Source organism: Staurois parvus, unplaced genomic scaffold, assembly GCF_062004578.1.
Source record: "Staurois parvus isolate SC_StPar_1 unplaced genomic scaffold, SC_StPar_1.0 ptg000234l, whole genome shotgun sequence".
In the NCBI taxonomy this organism is placed as follows: domain Eukaryota; kingdom Metazoa; phylum Chordata; class Amphibia; order Anura; family Ranidae; genus Staurois; species Staurois parvus.
This window is the reverse complement of record NW_028318030.1, coordinates 5,524,110-5,543,519: the sequence shown is the minus strand read 5'-3', so window position 1 is coordinate 5,543,519 and position 19,410 is coordinate 5,524,110. Positions and strand designations below refer to the sequence as shown.

The 19,410-nt window shown below is 45.3% G+C and overlaps 1 long non-coding RNA gene across 2 annotated transcripts in view; it reads left to right on the top strand.

Moving 5' to 3' along the window:
• The window catches only part of LOC149460161 (uncharacterized), a 30,047-nt gene extending 14,307 nt beyond the window's left edge, over positions 1 to 15,740 (top strand). The window contains exon 3 of one of the 2 annotated variants that reach the window (XR_016313131.1): positions 15,430 to 15,740. This is a non-coding gene — a long non-coding RNA (uncharacterized LOC149460161). Of the gene's footprint in view, positions 1 to 9,175; positions 10,565 to 15,429 lie in introns of those variants that run through there. The other variant, XR_016313132.1, reaches the window with a different exon arrangement.
• Positions 15,741 to 19,410: the final 3,670 nt, after the last annotated feature.

Sequence of the window (19,410 nt, the reverse complement as noted above, 5' to 3'; positions counted from 1 at the left end):
TTTGTCATAGGGTGCTGGCAGATTACGGGCCTCTTATTGCTGCTGCCAGGCCCGTAATATGCCATGGGCCCCTGTACCGCCTCCTCATGCTGCTGCCAGGTCCACAGTGTCTCATGCCATGTGCCACTTTCAGGTCTCCTCACACTGCTGGTGTGTTCAATTTTTTGTCATAGGGTGCTGGCAGATTACGGGCCTCCCATAGCTGCTGCCAGGCCCCTAATCTGCCATGGGCCCCTGTACCGCCTCCTCATGCTGCTGCCAGGTCCACAGTGTCTCATGGGTCCCTGTACGGCCTCCCATTGCTGCTGTCTCCATCGCCACACTCTGCCATGTGCCACTTTCAGGTCTCCTCACACTGCTGGTGTGTTCCATTTTTTGTCATAGGGTGCTGGCAGATTACGGGCCTCCCATAGCTGCTGCCAGGCCCCTAATCTGCCATGGGCCCCTGTACCGCCTCCTCATGCTGCTGCCAGGTCCACAGTGTCTCATGCCATGTGCCACTTTCAGGTCTCCTCACACTGCTGGTGTGTTCAATTTTTTGTCATAGGGTGCTGGCAAATTACGGGCCTCCCATAGCTGCTGCCAGGCCCGTAATCTGCCATGGGCCCCTGTACCGCCTCCTCATGCTGCTGCCAGGTCCAGGCGAACGTAGTCACACAGGGGAGGAACTTCTCAGTGTAATGAACAGAGAAATCGACAGATGGCTGTCTCCGCGCAAAATGAAAATCGGAACCATGTTGACCGACAACGGAAAGAACATGGTGTCTGCTCTGCGTCAAGGAAGGTTGTGCCATGCGCCATGCATGGCTCACGTGTTCAATCTGGTTGTCAAGCGGTTCCTAAAATCCACCATCCCACTGCAAGACATCCTTAAAATGTCACGTAAACTTTGCATGCATTTCAGCCATTCCTACACCGCAAAGCACACCCTCCTTGAGCTGCAGCGGCAGAACGGAATTCCACAGCATCGCCTGATCTGCGACGTTGCAACAAGGTGGAATTCAACCCTACACATGGTAGACCGCCTTTACGAACAGCGAAAGGCCATCACCGATTTCCTGATGTTACAAGCGGATAAAGGTACTCCCCTGTGTAACTTCGATGTCAGCCATTGGCAGCTCATGCGTGACACCTGCCGCTTGCTCAGGCCCTTTGAGGAGGCCACGCTATTCGTGAGTCGGCAGGACTATGGGATGAACGACGTCATTCCTCTGTTGCACGTCCTGGAACAAATGCTGTTAACAATGGCTGGTCAGGGTGCGGTAGACGTGGCGCACAGATCTCAACGCCACATGACCCCTGTGGGGGCAGGACAGGAAGAAGAGGAGGAGGTAGAGGAGGACATTGGTGCTCAGGAATTATTGAGTGAAATGGGTGGTTTTTCCACTCAGCGGACAGGAGTGGAGGAGCAGGAGCATCTGGTAGAGGAGGAGGAGGAGACAGAGGACCCAGACGCACCGTGGCAGTATGCTGTGGAGATGGAGGCAGGGAGTCCCTCGCATTCCTTGGCACAAATGGCCCATAGCATGCTTGCTTGCTTGCGTAGCGACAGCCGAATAATAACCATCAGACAAAGGGATGACTTTTGGCTGTCCACCTTGTTGGACCCTCGCAACCGTTCAAAAATGGTGGCCTTTTTCACACCTGCTGAGAGGGAGGCCAAAATAACGTACTATAAAAACCACCTATGTAGTCAGCTGGTCTCTGCCTTTCTGCGCCAACGTCCATCCTCAGACACTGTGGGCCCTGTGCGCTCGCGTTCCGCTGCCATGGCAGCAGGGGAGGGGTGGGGTGGTAGGAGCAGTGGCAGCTCCACCAACAGCGGCTGCCTCAGTCTGCAGTCGATGATGAGTAGCTTTCTTCACCAGCGCAGTGAGGAAACTACTAACCAGCCGCAGCAGCAGCAGCATCAGGTGGACCTGGAGCAGGACCTCAAACAACAGGCTTAGGCCTACTTGGACAGCACCCTGCCAACCGAGGTAGACAATCCCCTTGACTACTGGGCAACGAAACTTGACCTTTGGCCCCAACTAGCTGAATTTGCCCTTGAAAGGCTGTCATGCCCGGCCAGTAGCGTGGCATCGGAGCGCGTGTTTAGTGCGGCAGGAGGTATTGTAACTCCGCGGAGGACACGACTGTCCACCCAAAGTGTGGAGAGACTCACGTTTGTGAAAATGAATCAGGCGTGGATTAGTCTGGATTTCAAACCACCAGTTCCTGACACAACTGACTAAATCCGCCATGAATCATGCCCCTGCCATGTGCCACTTTCACGTCTCCTCACACTGCTGGTGTGTTCCATTTTTTGTCATAGGGTGCTGGCAGATTACGGGCCTCCCATAGCTGCTGCCAGGCCCCTAATCTGCCATGGGCCCCTATACCGCCTCCTCATGCTGCTGCCAAGTCCAGAGTCTCTCATGGGTCCCTGTACGGCCTCCCATTGCTGCTGTCTCCATCGCCACACTCTGCCATGTGCCACTTTCAGGTCTCCTCACACACTGCTGGTGTGTTCAATTTTTTGTCATAGGGTGCTGGCAGATTACGGGCCTCCCATAGCTGCTGCCAGGCCCCTAATCTGCCATGGGCCCCTGTACCGCCTCCTCATGCTGCTGCCAGGTCCAGAGTGTCTCATGGGTCCCTGTACGGCCTCCCATTGCTGCTGTCTCCATCGCCACACTCTGCCATGTGCCACTTTCAGGTCTCTTCACACACTGCTGGTGTGTTCAATTTTTTGACATAGGGTGCTGGCAGATTACGGGCCTCCCATAGCTGCTGCCAGGCCCCTAATCTGCCATGGGCCCCTATACTGCCTCCTCATGCTGCTGCCAAGTCCAGAGTGTCTCATGGGTCCCTGTACGGCCTCCCATTGCTGCTGTCTCCATCGCCACACTCTGCCATGTGCCACTTTCAGGTCTCCTCACACACTGCTGGTGTGTTCCATTTTTTGTCATAGGGTGCTGGCAGATTACGGGCCTCCCATAGCTGCTGCCAGGCCCCTAATCTGCCATGGGCCCCTGTACCGCCTCCTCATGCTGCTGCCAGGTCCACAGTGTCTCATGCCATGTGCCACTTTCAGGTCTCCTCACACTGCTGGTGTGTTCCATTTTTTGTCATAGGGTGCTGGCAGAATACGGGCCTCCCATAGCTGCTGCCAGGCCCCTAATCTGCCATGGGCCCCTGTACCGCCTCCTCATGCTGCTGCCAGGTCCAGAGTGTCTCATGGGTCCCTGTACGGCCTCCCATTGCTGCTGTCTCCATCGCCACACTCTGCCATGTGCCACTTTCAGGTCTCCTCACACTGCTGGTGTGTTCCATTTTTTGTCATAGGGTGCTGGCAGATTACGGGCCTCCCATAGCTGCTGCCAGGCCCCTAATCTGCCATGGGCCCCTATACCGCCTCCTCATGCTGCTGCCAGGTCCAGAGTCTCTCATGGGTCCCTGTACGGCCTCCCATTGCTGCTGTCTCCATCGCCACACTCTGCCATGTGCCACTTTCAGGTCTCCTCACACACTGCTGGTGTGTTCCATTTTTTGTCATAGGGTGCTGGCAGATTATGGGCCTCCCATAGCTGCTGCCAGGCCCCTAATCTGCCATGGGCCCCTCTACCGCCTCCTCATGCTGCTGCCAGGTCCACAGTGTCTCATGCCATGTGCCACTTTCAGGTCTCCTCACACTGCTGGTGTGTTCCATTTTTTGTCATAGGGTGCTGGCAGATTACGGGCCTCCCATTGCTGCTGCCAGGCCCGTAATCTGCCATGGGCCCCTGTACCACCTCTTCATGCTGCTGCCAGGTCCAGAGTGTGTCATGGGTCCCTGTACGGCCTCCCATTGCTGCTGCCAGGAGGCAGCAGGGTCGCAGCAGTGTCAGTGGAGGCAAATGGCCACGGAGTAGAGCACCAGCTCCACTGCAGCCTACCACCACGGCCAGTAGTGGTGCCGGTGTGCACGGAGGAAGTGGCAGTCAGCCAGTGAGGAGTAGCGGGGGCAAAGTTTCCTACTCGGCGGTGTGGCAATTTTTCGTCAAGCCGCCCGAGGAAGTAAACGTAGCCGTATGTCGACTATGTGGCCAGAAAGTCAAGCGTGGCCAGGGTGCCCATGTTGGGACTACAGCGTTGCGTCAGCATATGCAGCGTCGCCATTCGGTGGCCTGGGAAAACCGTGATAAAGATACGGCGGTTCTGCCTGCCCCAGCCCAGGGTTCCATTTTGTCATAGGGTGCTGGCAGATTACGGGCCTCCCATTGCTGCTGCCAGGCCTTAATCTGCCATGGGCCCCTGTACCGCCTCCTCATGCTGCTGCCAGGTCCACAGTGTCTCATGGGTCCCTGAACCGCCTCCCATTGCTGCTGTCTCCATCGCCACACTCTGCCATGTGCCACTTTCAGGTCTCCTCACACTGCTGGTGTGTTACATTTTTTGTCATAGGGTGCTGGCAGATTACGGGCCTCCCATTGCTGCTGCCAGGCCCCTAATCTGCCATGGGCCCCAGTACCGCCTCCTCATGCTGCTGCCAGGTCCACAGTCTCTCATGGGTCCCTGTACGGCCTCCCATTGCTGCTGTCTCCATCGCCACACTCTGCCATGTGCCACTTTCAGGTCTCCTCACACACTGCTGGTGTGTTCCATTTTTTGTCATAGGGTGCTGGCAGATTACGGGCCTCCCATTGCTGCTGCCAGGCCCGTAATCTGCCATGGGCCCCCGTACCGACTCCTCATGCTGCTGCCAGGCCCGTAATCTGTCATGGGCCCCTGTTGTCGCTTGTTGGCATATTCCGCTCGTTCAGATGCTCCTTCTCCTGCTACTCCTCTTCACGGATTCCGTCAGCAGTCTTTCTTGGAATCCGTTTCCAAGAGACAACAGTTTGCGAGCACGCACCCGACGGTGCAGAAGCTGAACGTCCTCCTGTCCAAGTTGCTGCTGCCAGGCTCGTAATCTGTCATGCGCCCCTGTACCGCCACCTCATGCTGCTGCCAGGTCCAGAGTGTGTCATGGGCCCCCGTACCGACTCCTCATGCTGCTGCCAGGCCCGTAATCTGTCATGGGCCCCTGTACCGCCTCCTCATGCTGCTGCCAGGTCCAGAGTGTGTCATGGGTCCCTGTACGGCCTCCCATTGCTGCTGCCAGGCCCGTAATCTGCCATGGGCCCCCGTACCAACTCCTCATGCTGCTGCCAGGCCCGTAATCTGTCATGGGCCCCTGTACCGCCTCCTCATGCTGCTGCCAGGTCCAGAGTGTGTCATGGGTCCCTGTACGGCCTCCCATTGCTGCTGTCTCCATCGCCACACTCTGCCATGTGCCACTTTCAGGTCTCCTCACACTGCTGGTGGTTTCCATTTTTGTCATAGGGTGCTGTATGGCCTCCCATTGCTGCTGCCTCCACCGCCACACTGTGGGTCCACACTCTGGTTTTGGCCCCGTGACTGCCCAAATGAGTGAAGTGTGCGGTGATTCGACGGCACTCATCTGCATGTCATACTGACTGTCAGTATTATTTCTCTTCCCCAGCAGACTCCAAGGGCATTTAAATTAAAGGTACAGTGTTCTGCACTAATATAAAGGCTCTCTGAAGCCTAGAAACACCCTTTTATAAGTTAAATTCGCAGCGAATATATTCGACTCGAATCGAAATTTTTCCACGAATTCGCCGAATCAGTCGAATCGAATTTTTGAATACTTCGCTCATCTCTAATTATTATTAATAAAATTGCAACCAGCTGGCCGGGTTTTGTAAAAGACTTGGTAATAAGCTTTCTATAGAATAGTAATTTTTTTTCATCAAACATATTTTATCTACTCTCATAGGCTATTCTGCCACTGTTGGGGGGCCTAGTTGCTCTTCAGTACCGCAGAATCAGTTTCTTTTCTGCATTTGCTGTCTGGGAGGGCTCTGTTACAAAAGAGGCAGAAAAGTGGAAACCTTGACCCCAAAGGCACAACCACAAATATGAGTTTAAGGTGGAAAAGCACATCACCAAAAAGAAGTGCCAATGATTATGGGTTCTACCTGCTCACAGGGTCTCTGTTCCATACATTTTGTACTAAATGTGACTATGCGTGCTTTGCTTTGTATGTAAATAAACTTATGTTTGTAATTTTCCCCAGTTGTAGATATTTTATTGTATACTCTTAAATTTGACTCCTCAAGCCAACTTTAACAAGTTTACTTATTATATATTATATATGTGTTCCTCTGTTTGTGCTGGAAGCACGGTAGATTGCATTCTCTCAGCACTGAGATCAAGCTGTCAGTGACAGTCCTGAGTCTCAACTAATGATTAGGACCCAGGAAAATCGTATACCAATCACATGATCGTTGTGGCAGCCTGTGATTGGCTATCAGATTGATTGGTTACTCTGTAGCCTATCTCTGTTTTGTTTCTGCTCTGTGAAGAGGAGAAATAACATACAGTACTTCTCTAGCAAGGAGAAAACGATGCATTGGAGTTGATTTACTAACGCTGGAGAGTGCAAAATCTGATGCAGCTGTGCATGGTAGTCAATCAGCTTCTAACATCCACTTATTCAGTTAAGCTTTGACAAGAAACACCTGGAAGTTGATTAGTATTTATGCACAGCTGCACCTGATTTTGCACTCTCCAGTTTTAGTAAATCAACCCCATTGTGTTTCCTCCTCTCCAGAAGAGAAATCTGCACAAAAAAAAAAAACTGTTAAAAAAATAAAGACTAACAAGATCAAGTTTCAAATCGCATGACAAGTTGCACCCTATTGTCTGCAATTGAATCTTTCCAATCATCACAATTCCATCTGCTGCATCGTACTTGACGTCGCACTGACTTTGATATCGTGCAACTTCAAGTGAACGATTTCATAGTCAGATCCAGTGTGAACCAGGGTTTGATGTCTGTGTGTCAGGAAAGTGTCAGTTAGTGGTAGTATGGTAGTATTAGTGTCAGTTAGAGGCAGTGTTAAGGTCAGTGAGGGTTTTGGTAAGAAAAAAAGGTTTTATTTTAGTGTCAGTGTGAGTATTCAGGTAGGACAAAAAATAAAACTAAATCCATACTATTGTTTCTTTGCCCTACTACAGTTAGAAAGAACATTTAACACACACACACTGTATGTATCACCAGGATCATTAGGAGTAGGAAAATTTATTTTGTAGATTTTTTTGGTGGTGGGTCATGGTAAGGCATAAAAATATACAGTTAAATTGAAAAACTATATATATATTTTTACTATTTTGGGGAAGTTTATCTTTGATAATAAAACAAAATCAGATGATATTTATGAATATTTGCCACCAAATGAAAGTCCAATCTGTCCAAGGTTGGAAGACTGAGGGCACTATGTAACATATATGGTGGTCTTGCCCGGTGGCCCTAAGACTGTGGATACATGTCTATAACATGATCTATTCAGTCATGCAGCTCAATTTATGGAAAAACCCAGGTGAGACCCCCAGACTCTCCCATGCTTTAATTACATTCATCTTTATGTCAACAAAACAGACCATAGCTTGTGCATGTAGGACTCTGGGTCTTCAATTTGAGGAGGTCAAATCCAGAATTCAAAGTTTTCTAGTTAATGAAAATTTAACAGCAATACTGGAAGATAAACATGATAAATTTCTCTATCTGGCAACCCTGGTTGGATTACCAATTGGTCTCTCGCTTTACAACACAATTACTTCACCTTTGACCCTTGCACGTCTGAGCTCCCTCTTCCTCCTGAAATATATTTCTTCTCCTTCCTAACCCTTTAAGGGTGGAAGGGTGACTGCTATCACCTCATGGCAAGTCCCCTCTCTTCTTTCCTTTCACCCTTTTCTGTCCTTTCTCTCACTCGGTGCCACCATTTGTTGAAATTTATAATACAGCCCTTTATCCTTTCTTAGGAGTTTGATCTAATTACTGGGACTAGATAACAGTTTACATTTAAACATCTCCTTTTGAATTGTTACAACCTCACGTTCACATTTACAAATTTTTTAAGTCCCACTTTTTCATATTGCCACTACCGCTTGCTGGTGTACATCACGGGGACCAGGTTTTTTCCAGAGATGTATTAGTATAATCTTTGGTTGCTACCATGCTATCAAAATATGGATTGTGATCTCTTCATGTTTCTTTAATTGTTACTACTGCCAAATAGGCCCCTGCATGGGCCCATACTTTCATCATATACTGTATGTACCAGTTTCATTTGCCACACTTTCGTTATATTTTAAAGGTTGTGCTTTATAGAGTAAATTGTGTAAAAGTACTCTTTCAATAAAGCTTTTTTGGTACCAGAAAGTTCAATCTGTACTGAAATAAACAAGGTATATTCCACCTGGATACAGTGGTCATCATATTGTGATGATAGGAACAGTTTTAGTAGCACATGTCAAAGCTGCAAATTTGAGTTTGGGCATTAAGGTTTGTGCAGACCTTGATAGTGAAGGGTTTGAAGAATATCTATGGTCAAAATTTAAAATCATATAATAAAGAGGTTGCTCCAGGCTCCCCCCCAAAAAAATTAAAAGTCAGCAGCTATAATTACTGTAGCTGCTGACTTTTAACATAAGGGAACTTACCCATCCAGGGATCCAGCGATGTCCTCACTCTAGCAGATTTTTCAGTCGGCTTTGGGTGCAGGCACCAGCATCTTAAGTAAGGGAAACCAGTTTCCTACTGCACATGCAGAAAGCTTGCTGTACTTTGTCAATGGGCCGCAGTCTTCTGGGACCTGTGAAGTGTCCCAGAAGGCTGCAGGGATTAGAAGGGGGGCTGAACTTTTGGCTCAGATTGCTGTGACAATCTGACCTGGAAGTGGGAGCAAGAACCTGTCACAACCAGATACCCGTTCCCCCCCAAAAAAGTGCCAAATGTGGCAGTAGAGTGGGGGAGGAGCAGACAAGCGAACTTCCCCTTTTGAGTGAAGTTCCGCTTTAATTTCCACATTGTATTTTGATCATTTCTAGCTTACTCCTATCAATATGATTGATTTTAAAGTTTGTAAAATTAACTTGTGAAGATCCCGAAACATTTACTTCCCCAAATCCTGTGACACATATTACCCATGACCTGTTAGTGAGCACTGTTGTGTCACAGATTTCACAGAGTCTGTCTTCTGAACTACAGAGGTCATAAGATGAGTAGTGTAGAGATGTGCTGGTTGCTTTAAATCTTCAACAGCAGTTGCAAAGCATTTTTTTTCTTTTCTCTCTTTGTGAGTGACAGACAGGAAAAGCAGGACTGTGCTCTAATTGGTTGTTGCTACAGCTGAGAAGGATCCACCCATAGCAGCGCTGTTGCAGCTGAACTTATGATTGGCTGTGGAGGAAAGGAGAGAGGAAAAAGGAAGAAGAAGCACATGTGGGGAAGCAGACATTTTCAGGGGACCGCATGGAGCAAGGGCTCCTGGTGTAAAGTCACAGAGTCTCACTCTCTGTGCTGCTAGAGCCCATGGGCTGGGCTGGGAGTGTGTAGCAGAGGAATTGTTGCAGGAGGACAGTGTGCAAATCAAGGATTGTCCTGCCTGACACTCAAGATTACAGCCACTGAAGTGCATGTGTCTCTCAAAGTCTGGAGCTGCTGAAAGAGAGAGGATTTCTACTACTGTCTAATGCTATCTAGAGAACAATCCAGAAACAGTGAGTACTCTGTGATGAAAGGGTATTTTGATATTGCTGCACTTGCTGTTCATCTCTGGAAAATGGTCATGAGACAGCCTGCTCAGATCTTGATCTTGGAAACACAGATCTTGGAAAGCCCAAGCTGCTCAGAATTAGCTATCCCTGCTTCTGATTGATGAGAGAACTCTGTCTCTGTATATTACTGGTAATTGTCTCCTCAAAACTTGTGCTGTGGCTGAAGAGTGTGTTTTAGTTCTAAATCCCCACAGAAGCTTGCTGCTCTGAAGATACTGAGCAAGTGTCAGTATATCAGGATTTCACCTGTATGGTAAAGATTTGTTGTGTTGTTTTTTCCTATTGCAATGTTCACTGGAAGATTCTGCTTAAAGGAGACTGTGCTATTCTGCTACCCCTGGATTACTAATACTCTACCATTTAGAGAGTGAGAGCTCTTCCATTGATTAAAGGGCCCCAACGTTGAGAGACTTTAAGTTTCATCTCACTAGCCAGTGGTTAGGTAGGACATTTCTACTCTAGATAGTACTGCTATAGCAAATGTCAATAAGCTGCTAAACCTCATTAACAGTTATTGTTTCATGTGTCAATGTCACTCTCATATGTCACCCTAGTCATTGTGATACATGTCAATTTGTGAAGTCTTTGGTGAGTGAATTGTGACTTCTTACTGTGTTATGCAAAGTGGAATCTGTGTTTTATGTACATTACCTGTGTTAAATCAGCTAGTTCTTTTTCAGGATTTGTCTTCTTCAATAAAACCCATAAACAATATTCTCAGAGTGTCGAAGTGTTCTGGGTATAATCGGAGGTGTCAACAGATTCAGGTGGAAGCTGAACCTATATATCTAGCCAAGTTGCACCCAAGGGTGTGCAACAGGAGTATCAGGAGGCAGAGTCAGTACAGGAAGCATTGCTTACAAGCAGCAAGGTACCATGGGTAATGGACAGCAGACAGGAAAATCTTACAACATGACAGGATATTTTTCAAGTAAGCTTAAATTAGATTGTCAAAAATAACTATTGTTTGTATTGCTAGTGTTCTAAAAATAAACTGTATACTGGGACTATAGAAATTTTTTATAGAGTAAATCCACTTTTGTTGATAAAAAACGCTCTCCCCTGGGTGAGCAAGAGACAGAGAGGGAGGAGAAGCAGAAAGAGTCTGCTGATCGTCAGTCTTGCCACGCTGCCCAGTGAGCCAGTCTGCAAACAGGAAACCAGCTGGAACGCCGAATCAGAACCGGACAGTCTGAGGGGCCCCATCTGCAGGGAAAGACAGACTGCTAAGACTTGGGTCTATTAGGGTGAGAGAGTCCCATACAACCACTAACTGAGAGAACATTGATAAATTCATCACATCTGCTATTAACCTGCACATAGTTACGGACATTACAGTTAGTTACCCTAGTTTGCAGCCTAGTTCTCCCAGCTGCCACCACCGTTCAAACATATTTGCATTACAGTCTCATCATTCAAGCTGACCACAGGACATACAGCTGCATTCCAGAGCACAGCAGTTCCAAAGGAAACAGCAATGTACCCTTTCCAGTTGAACAGGATTTCTACTACTGTTGCCTGTGGCTCTTGGCACCCAGAGAGAGAGCTGTTCTTGCCTATAGACACTTATGCCAACTGTTACACTTTACTACTTCAAATCTGTATTTGTTTAGTGCCTTAAAGGGGACCTTACATCAGTTCACCACCATTAAGAGGAGAAGTACTTATTGACTATCATCTACACCTTAGATCATCTTCACACCAATTGGACCCCAACTAGGACGTAGAAGACTCCATATTGTTTTTAAAGGGACATTGGTTGATTATAGACCAGAGCTCTCTCCATTTTCAAGTCTAATCCTTGCCATCAGGTTCTGAGGACCTGCAGTGAGCTTACCTGTTTATTGATAGTTGTTCTCGTTTGCTGGGGATTCAACAGTCACCTAAGATTGGAGGCAGTGGATTATTTCTGAAAGCAGGCCTGCTAACAGTTACTGGTATTTTACTGTGCATGCTGTTACTTTTACTTAAGGTTGACAAGAGTGCATATGCTAATGCTGAGTAATGATAACTCGGCAAACCTTGAATAAGTGAAATACCCACTACAAACACCCCATAAAAAATAGAAACACACTTTCACCCTTAAAAGTAGATACAATAATAAACCTTTCATTCACCTATCTCCCAAAATCCATATATGAAATGAGATCAATAATACAAATAATCTAAATAATCCTATTCCAACAACATCAAATGAATACTCCAAAATATTCACAAATAAATAGTAAAAAAAATAAATAAATAAATAACTAATAATAATAAATAAATGTCCAAATGTAATAAGAGTTCAATCAATAGTCCACCAAAAATGTCTTAATCCAGTGATGTCTTAATAATGATGACAGATATCACATCACTCTTTCCTCAAAGCAGTTTATGACATATTAAAGCAATTGTAGCACCCTCCTAGATAGCCAGGGGAACTAGCTAAATATTTTTTTAGTTAGGAGGCTGAATAGCAGCCGCGAAAAACAGCCAGTGGGGTCAAATTTGGGTCAGGGCTGAGAGGTTCTGCAGATCAGTTCCGTGATACCTTCACCTGATCTAGAGACTTGGAGAAGGTGAGAAGGAGCTGGTCTGCAGTCCTAGGGGTTTCTGACCAATCCTCAAGCAGGAGGCTTGACATTGGATCAGGACAATCTTTAAAAATGATTGAGCCTGTTCAGAGGCAGGAAGAGTTCAGGTGGAAGATGGAGTGAGAGGCTGGAGTGTGGAGCCTGGGAGGGGGCCCCAGGAGGGGCCTACCTACAGGCAGAGGAGCTGGAAGGGAGGATCTCTCAGCCTCATCATCCCCTCAGAGAAAACAGCCTGAAAAACAGGGAAGGAGCCAGCCCAGCGTAAGGCTTGAAGGCAGCCACCAACCCACATGCTTGCAGTAGAGAACCGAGTAAGTAATCCTACACCCCCTGGGCCAGATACGGGGAGAGGGCATTCTGGTGGGAAACCTGAATGGCCCTCATCTGGGACTGCTGATCTTGAGGTGGCAACTTTTGGGTCCCCTTGCCCAGGGATTCCCTCAGGCAGCTGGGGGAAGAGGAGATTTCATCTGGGGTCTGAGGTGGTACACCAGGAGAGGCTGGATAGCTCTCCGAGAAGAGAAAACCCTTCTGAGAACTTGTATATAGTTCCAGGAAGTTGTCCTCTGTTTAACAGTTCCTTGGGAATCCCATGTATCTCTCATCCCCATTCAAGTTATCAATTCCCCTAATAAATAATTAGAAGAAATTATAAAAAACAAGTTCAAGGATTGTTTACTGTCTCTGGAGTGCAAGTCTGGAAGGAAATGCGTGTTACCTGGCTGTTCAGGACTATAGGGTTACCCAAGTCTCTAGCGACTTCTAAGGGGGTAGTGCTACACATACCATGGAGGGCAAATAGTGCTCTCTGTAAAAACTCAATGTAATAAACAAATGGCATGAAACACGCACATAGAACTAAAGCACAACAAGTGCTCAAATAACACATTAAAATAACATCACAGGTCTGGACATCTTACTGCCATACCAGAAATGGCATGATGAATGTGGCTCCCTTTTCTATACGCATTACTCCCAAGGACAGACTTCATCAGTAGGATAGGAGCCACAATGTCAATGCGGTTTAAATAACTTTCATTTCCATCACTGGCATACAGAGCAGCACTATGAGGAAGGATGTGATGTCATCAGGGGGTCCTGCTCAGACAACTCTTCTGCTAAAGAAATCAATAGGCAGCTAGAGAACCTGTACAGGAAGTTACAGGCACCCTTCCTCTCAAGCTAACATGGAACCTGCTCATTCACTGGCAACTTCTCATTCATTTCATCTCAAGACAGGAAGTGACACTTCTGAATGGACAGCAGTGGAAATCCCAAGACTCTTTTGCCTGTTCATTGATTTTTGTGCATTGCCATTTATTGTGCTTTGTGATGTGATAATATACTTCTTGTATTAACATCTAGGCAGCTATCCCCTAAAGGCATCTATTGTGATGAAATGCATGGGGTGGGGCCTTGGTGGTCATGCCATCGTGCATGTGTGCTCAATCAAGCAACATGTTTTTAACTATATGCTGTCGTACCCAAACTTGGGATTGAGGGGTGGTGGTGGACGTGGTATACTTGGATTTTGCAAAAGCGTTTGACACAGTTCCCCACACACTGCTAATGTGTAAGGTAAAGTCTACAGGCTTGGAAAAATCCATATGTAAATGGATAGAACACTGGTTAAAAGATTGTATTCAGAAAGTAGTGGTTAATGATTCATACTCTGAATGGTCTAGGGTAGGGTTGTCAGTGGTGTACCCCAAGGTTCAGTGTTGGGACCATGAACTTTTTAATAAACAATATAGGGTCTGAGATTAAAAATCCCATTTCAGTCTTTGCAGATGACACAAGCTGTGCAGTGGAATAACGTCCTTACAGGATGTCTCCAATTTACAAGCCGACCTCAATGCACTGTTTATTTGGGCAACTATGTGTCAAATGAGGTTTAATGTTAATAAATGTAAGGTGATGCACTTGGGGAGTAAGAATATGCATGCATCATACATACTAGGGGGAGTACACCTGGAGGAATCAACGGTAGAGAAGGATCTGGGAGATCACAAGCTTAATAATGGCATGCAATGCGAAGCTGCAGTTTCTAAAGTGAGTAAAATTGTCTCTTGTATTAAAAGAGGTATAGACTCCAGAGAGAGAGATGTCATATTACCCCTGTACAAATCATTAGTAAGGCCTCATGTGGAATATGCAGTTCAGTTTTGGGCACCAATTCACAAAATGAACATTGGGGAACTGGAGAAAATACAGAGAAGGACAACCAAACTGATAAGAGGCATGGAGGAGCTCAGCTATGAGGAAATATTAGAACTGAATTTATTCTCTCTTGGGAAGAGGAGATTAAGGGGGGATATGATCAATATGTATAAATACATCAGTGGTTCATATAGTGAACTCGGTGTAGAGTTATTCACCCTGAGGTCATCACAGGGGGCACTCTTTATGTCTGGAGGAAATGAAATGTAATCTCCAAATACGGAAAAGGTTCTTTACAGTGAGAGCTGTGAGAATGTGGAATAGACTCCCTCAAGAGTTGGTTCTGGCCAGCTCAGTGGATTGCTTTAAAAAAGGCCTGGATACTTTCTTGGATACACAGAATATAACTGGATACTAACATTTATAGGTAAAGTTGATCCAGGGAATATCTGATTGCCTCTCGGGGGATCAGGAGGGAATTTTTTCCCCTGCAGGAGCAAATTGGATCATGGTTTGCTGGGTTTTTTTTGTCTTCCTCTGGATCAGCTGTGAGTAAAGGATTATAACTTCTTTTTTTTTTTTTTGGTTGAACTGGATGGACTTTTGTCTTTTTTCAGCCAGACTAACTATGTAACTATATATACCCAAGTCTTTTGTGAGTACATTTTCAACCTAATAAAAAGGTGTTTTAAAAGTTAATACACTTAGTTTTTTTAATCTCCTTTATGCTGCCGGGGACCTTTCTGGTGCTACTATTGGTGTGAGTTGGTTATTGCCCTAAGATTAACAAACACCTGAGGTTATTATGGATGAGGTTATTTCATCCCAAGGGCTACCCAGTGGTCTAAAAGCACCGTCCTGCATTCAGTATAAGCACTACTGACCTCTTATCCTTGAGATCAGATCTTTTGGTAAGCAGGTATTGTATTGTATTTGTGATGTTGGAGCACTGAAGATCTAAAGTCTGCACTGTGGATTGCTGGCACGTGTAGTCACATGTCACATGGGCTGCTTATAATATTTGTGTTTTGTTTATATACAGTGCTCAGCATAAATGAGTGCACCCCTGTGGGTCTTGAGAACGCCCTGTGGGTGGGGCGAAACGCGGTGACGTACTTCCGGTTGGTCCCCTGAACGCCCGACGTCATTTCCGGTGAGTGGAACGCACGCCGAGGGATGCATTCCAGGCGACCATTTTTTGACTAGTAAAGAAAGTTTGTTCGTTATGGAGGCTGCCTTCCTGCTGTATACGAGGCTGTGAGTTCCTAGGAGCCGTGGAAATTCGTTTTCGTTTTTGCTATTCGAAAACTCGTTTGATGTCCTTAAATAAATGCTGGTTTTTATCCTTTGAAATGTGAGTGGTTTGGCTTGAATTAATTAAAAAAGCGGTATAACATTATTACACTATTAATTTTTTTTCTCCCCTTTGGGAACTTGGTGATTTGGCGAGGAGACGAATGGAGAAATACCCATAGATCTGAGGTGGAAAATAGAGGAGTCCTCAAAGGGGGTCCAGGAGCCCTAAATAATCCTGAAAGGTGTTTTACTCACCAATACCTGGTGAGTGCTGTTTATGTTGGTTTTGGCACTGGTGGATGGTGGAAGAATTATTTGAAGCACTGATGTTTATTTTTTAAGAAAGTTTTTTTGATCACTGGACTTTAAATTTTTTTTAGTTTTTTTAGCTTTTTTGTCACGGGATTGTGGTCACTTATCTTTATCACTGTACTTTGATAATTATTTATAAAATAGTAATTTTGTATTTATTTATTATTATTTAATAATTGTGTTTTGCGCTGGTTTATATTGGAATATTTGTTTTGGTTTATATACCTATGCACAGCAGCATTTCACTTATAACTGTTTGTTAATAGATTTGTCCTGTGCGCTGTGTTTTTCTGATTTAAATCATCCCAGTTTGGCTTTCTAGCTCTTTAGCTAATGGCATTGAACTTGCATGGCGATTTTCTTCAACCCCTCTCATAAGAAGATGCTCCTTTTGAGGTGTTCACTTCCATGAACGGCCTAGACAAGTGAGATGGTTGCAGTTCCATCTTTGATAAATTTTTGTATCACTTTTGCTACAGTATACTGAGTGATACGTAAAGCTTTGAAATCTTCTTGTAGCCTTCACCTTTCTTGTGTAAAGAAATTATTTTCTTTCTCAGGCCTTGTGACATTTCTCTTCCATGTGGTGCCATTGCTGACAGCATGGAATGGGAAGGGGTTTTCTTTGTTAGGTAACGCCCTTTCATAATCAACTGTCTGTTGGACACTTGTTTAATAAATAGACTCACCTGGAGTTGAATTCTTGTTCATTGGGATTTTGTCTAAAAACTTTGCTCCTAAGACTTTCATTGGGGTGTATTCATTTTTGCAACATCGTCTTGAATGAATTTGTTAGGAAAAATACTTTTTTGTGTGTTCAAATTAACAAATCTTGCTTGCAATCAATGGCCCGCATTTGTGGGAGTATTTTGTGGCAGTGTCCCATAAAAATGTTCATTCTGAAAGGAAAGTAAAGGTTTTCTGACAAATCTGTTGCAGTGTACTAATTTATGCTGAGCACTGTATTATGTGTCATTACATTGTGTGTTCATCACTGAAGCCACTTTATTTAACCTCCCTGGCAGTATGATTATTTCAGATTTTTGGTGCTCAAAGCGGTACCATTATTTTGCATGGAAATTTGGCGTTTTATATTGTAGGCCTGTAATTCTTAGGAATAACTCACTGAAATCTGTCCGAACAAGAGTCTAGTAAACATCCCGGGTAGGATAAAACTTGAAACACGAAATCATAAATTATAATTTAATAAATAATCATAAAAAATAATATAATAATAAATTTAATTCAATAATATAATCAAACCAAAAACACTGAAATTTGAAATATAGCGCCAAGTTCGCACATCACTGAGCAAAGTCGCAAAATCGTTTTCAATGTCTGATGACGAATTTCCCCACAAATCATTATCACTCAATTTTGCAAGTAGTTCTAATTTACTATCGCTGTTCTCTAGCTGGTCTAAAACCGCTTTTGACCAAAAGGGATGCTTTTTGGATGCCATGGACATTTCTCAGTTTCCAGGCAGAAAGAACAGTAAAAATGAAGGCAGGGCACAGAACAAAGCACTAGGGACAAAATGTATGTGAAATGGTTTGGTACAGTAATGTTTTACTATGTGATTTTAGTGATTTTTGTGAATGTCACTTTTTGTCATTTTCAAATTTCCCGCCATTCCGTCCCCCGTACATCCCAACGCTCGCAGAGGACGGAACCCAGATGACAGATGCCGGCATCCGCCGGATTACATTGCCGGGGACACTGCAGGAGGGACATCACGGGAGTGCAGGACAAGGTAAGTGACCGAGGGATTGCGGAGCAGCGCCGCATGGTAAGCCCAAGTGTAGCTTGGGGTTACTGCTTGTGGTACTGAAACTTTACTCCAAGCTACACTCGGGAATATCACCAGGGAGGTTAATTTACTTTGATCGTCATTGTTATTTAACCAGTTGCCGCCTGGCCTATTGCCAGATGATGGCCGGGCAAACATATGATGACCCTCCCGGATCGTGCATTGCGCATGCCCGCAGAGTCACGCTGTGGCAAGATCTGTCACCAGCCGTGTACCTCGGACTTGGCCGATGACAGATCTGTGTATAGGCCCCGTTATCAGTACCATGTGACCTGCTGTGACCAATCACAGCAGGTCACATGGCAGTTGTATACAATGGATGGCTTCCTTTCATGCCATCCATTGTATAAAAGTGTGTCTAGCTGTGAATGGTCACAGCAATCACATGCACAGGCTGGGCTATTCACAGCCTATGTGTGTCATGTGATTAGCCGTGGCCAAATCACAGCTAATCACAACAAAAAAATCTTAATGAATCGATTTCATTCAGTTAAATGCTTGCTTGTAGCAAAGAAATTCTTTGCTATCAGCAATCAAATATTGATCACTTCCCCAAAGTAGTATAATGTTACTATGGTAACATTATACTACTTTGGGCATAGTGTAATATGGCACAAAAAAATCTTAAAAAAAGAGAAAAAGAAGTAATAGAAAATAAAAAATACAAAAATTAAACAAAATTGAAAAAAATTATGATTTTTATTTCTTTTCGTACTGTCAGTCAGTGTCCCTGATCACCACCACACCAGTTATATGGTGATGCTGTACTGCACTGGACACAGTATGTAAAAATAAATTGTGAAAATCATTTTTAAAATATTTTCATTTTCCAAAAAATTATGACAAAAAAATTACAACTTCAAAACAAACCCATCAGAGAGATTGCAAAAACATTAGGCGTGGCCAAAACAACTGTTTGGAACATTCTTAAAAAGAAGGAACGCACCGGTGAGCTCAGCAACACCAAAAGACCCTGAAGACCACGGAAAAGAACTGCGGTGGATGATCGAAGAATTCTTTCCCTGGTGAAGAAAACACCCTTCACAACAGTTGGCCAGATCAAGAACACTCTCCAGGAGGTAGGTGTATGTGTGTCAAAGTCAACAATCAAGAGAAGACTTCACCAGAGTGAATACAGAGGGTTCACCACAACAGTGTGTAGAGAGCTTTATGGAATGGGTTTCCATGGCTGAGCAGCTGCATCCAAGCCTTATATCACTAAGTGCAATGCAAAGTGTCGGATGCATTGGTGTAAAGTACGCCACCACTGGACTCTAGAGCAGTGGAGACATGTTCTCTGGAGTGACAAATCATGCTTCTCTATCTGGCAATCCGATGGGATGTCTCTGGGTTTGGCAGTTGCTAGGAGAATGGTACTTGCCTGACTGCATTGTGAAAAGTGTAAAGTTTGGTGGGGGGGGGATTATGGTGTGGGGTTGTTTTTCAGGGGTTGGGCTTGGCCCCTTAGTTCCAGTGAAGGAAATGGGAAGGGGGAAGAGGAGGCGGGCACAGCAGCTGGCAGTCTGTGACCATCTAGACTAGGCAACAGGACGCTAGTAAATATACCAAATACATATACACTATATTGCCAAAAGTATTGGGGTG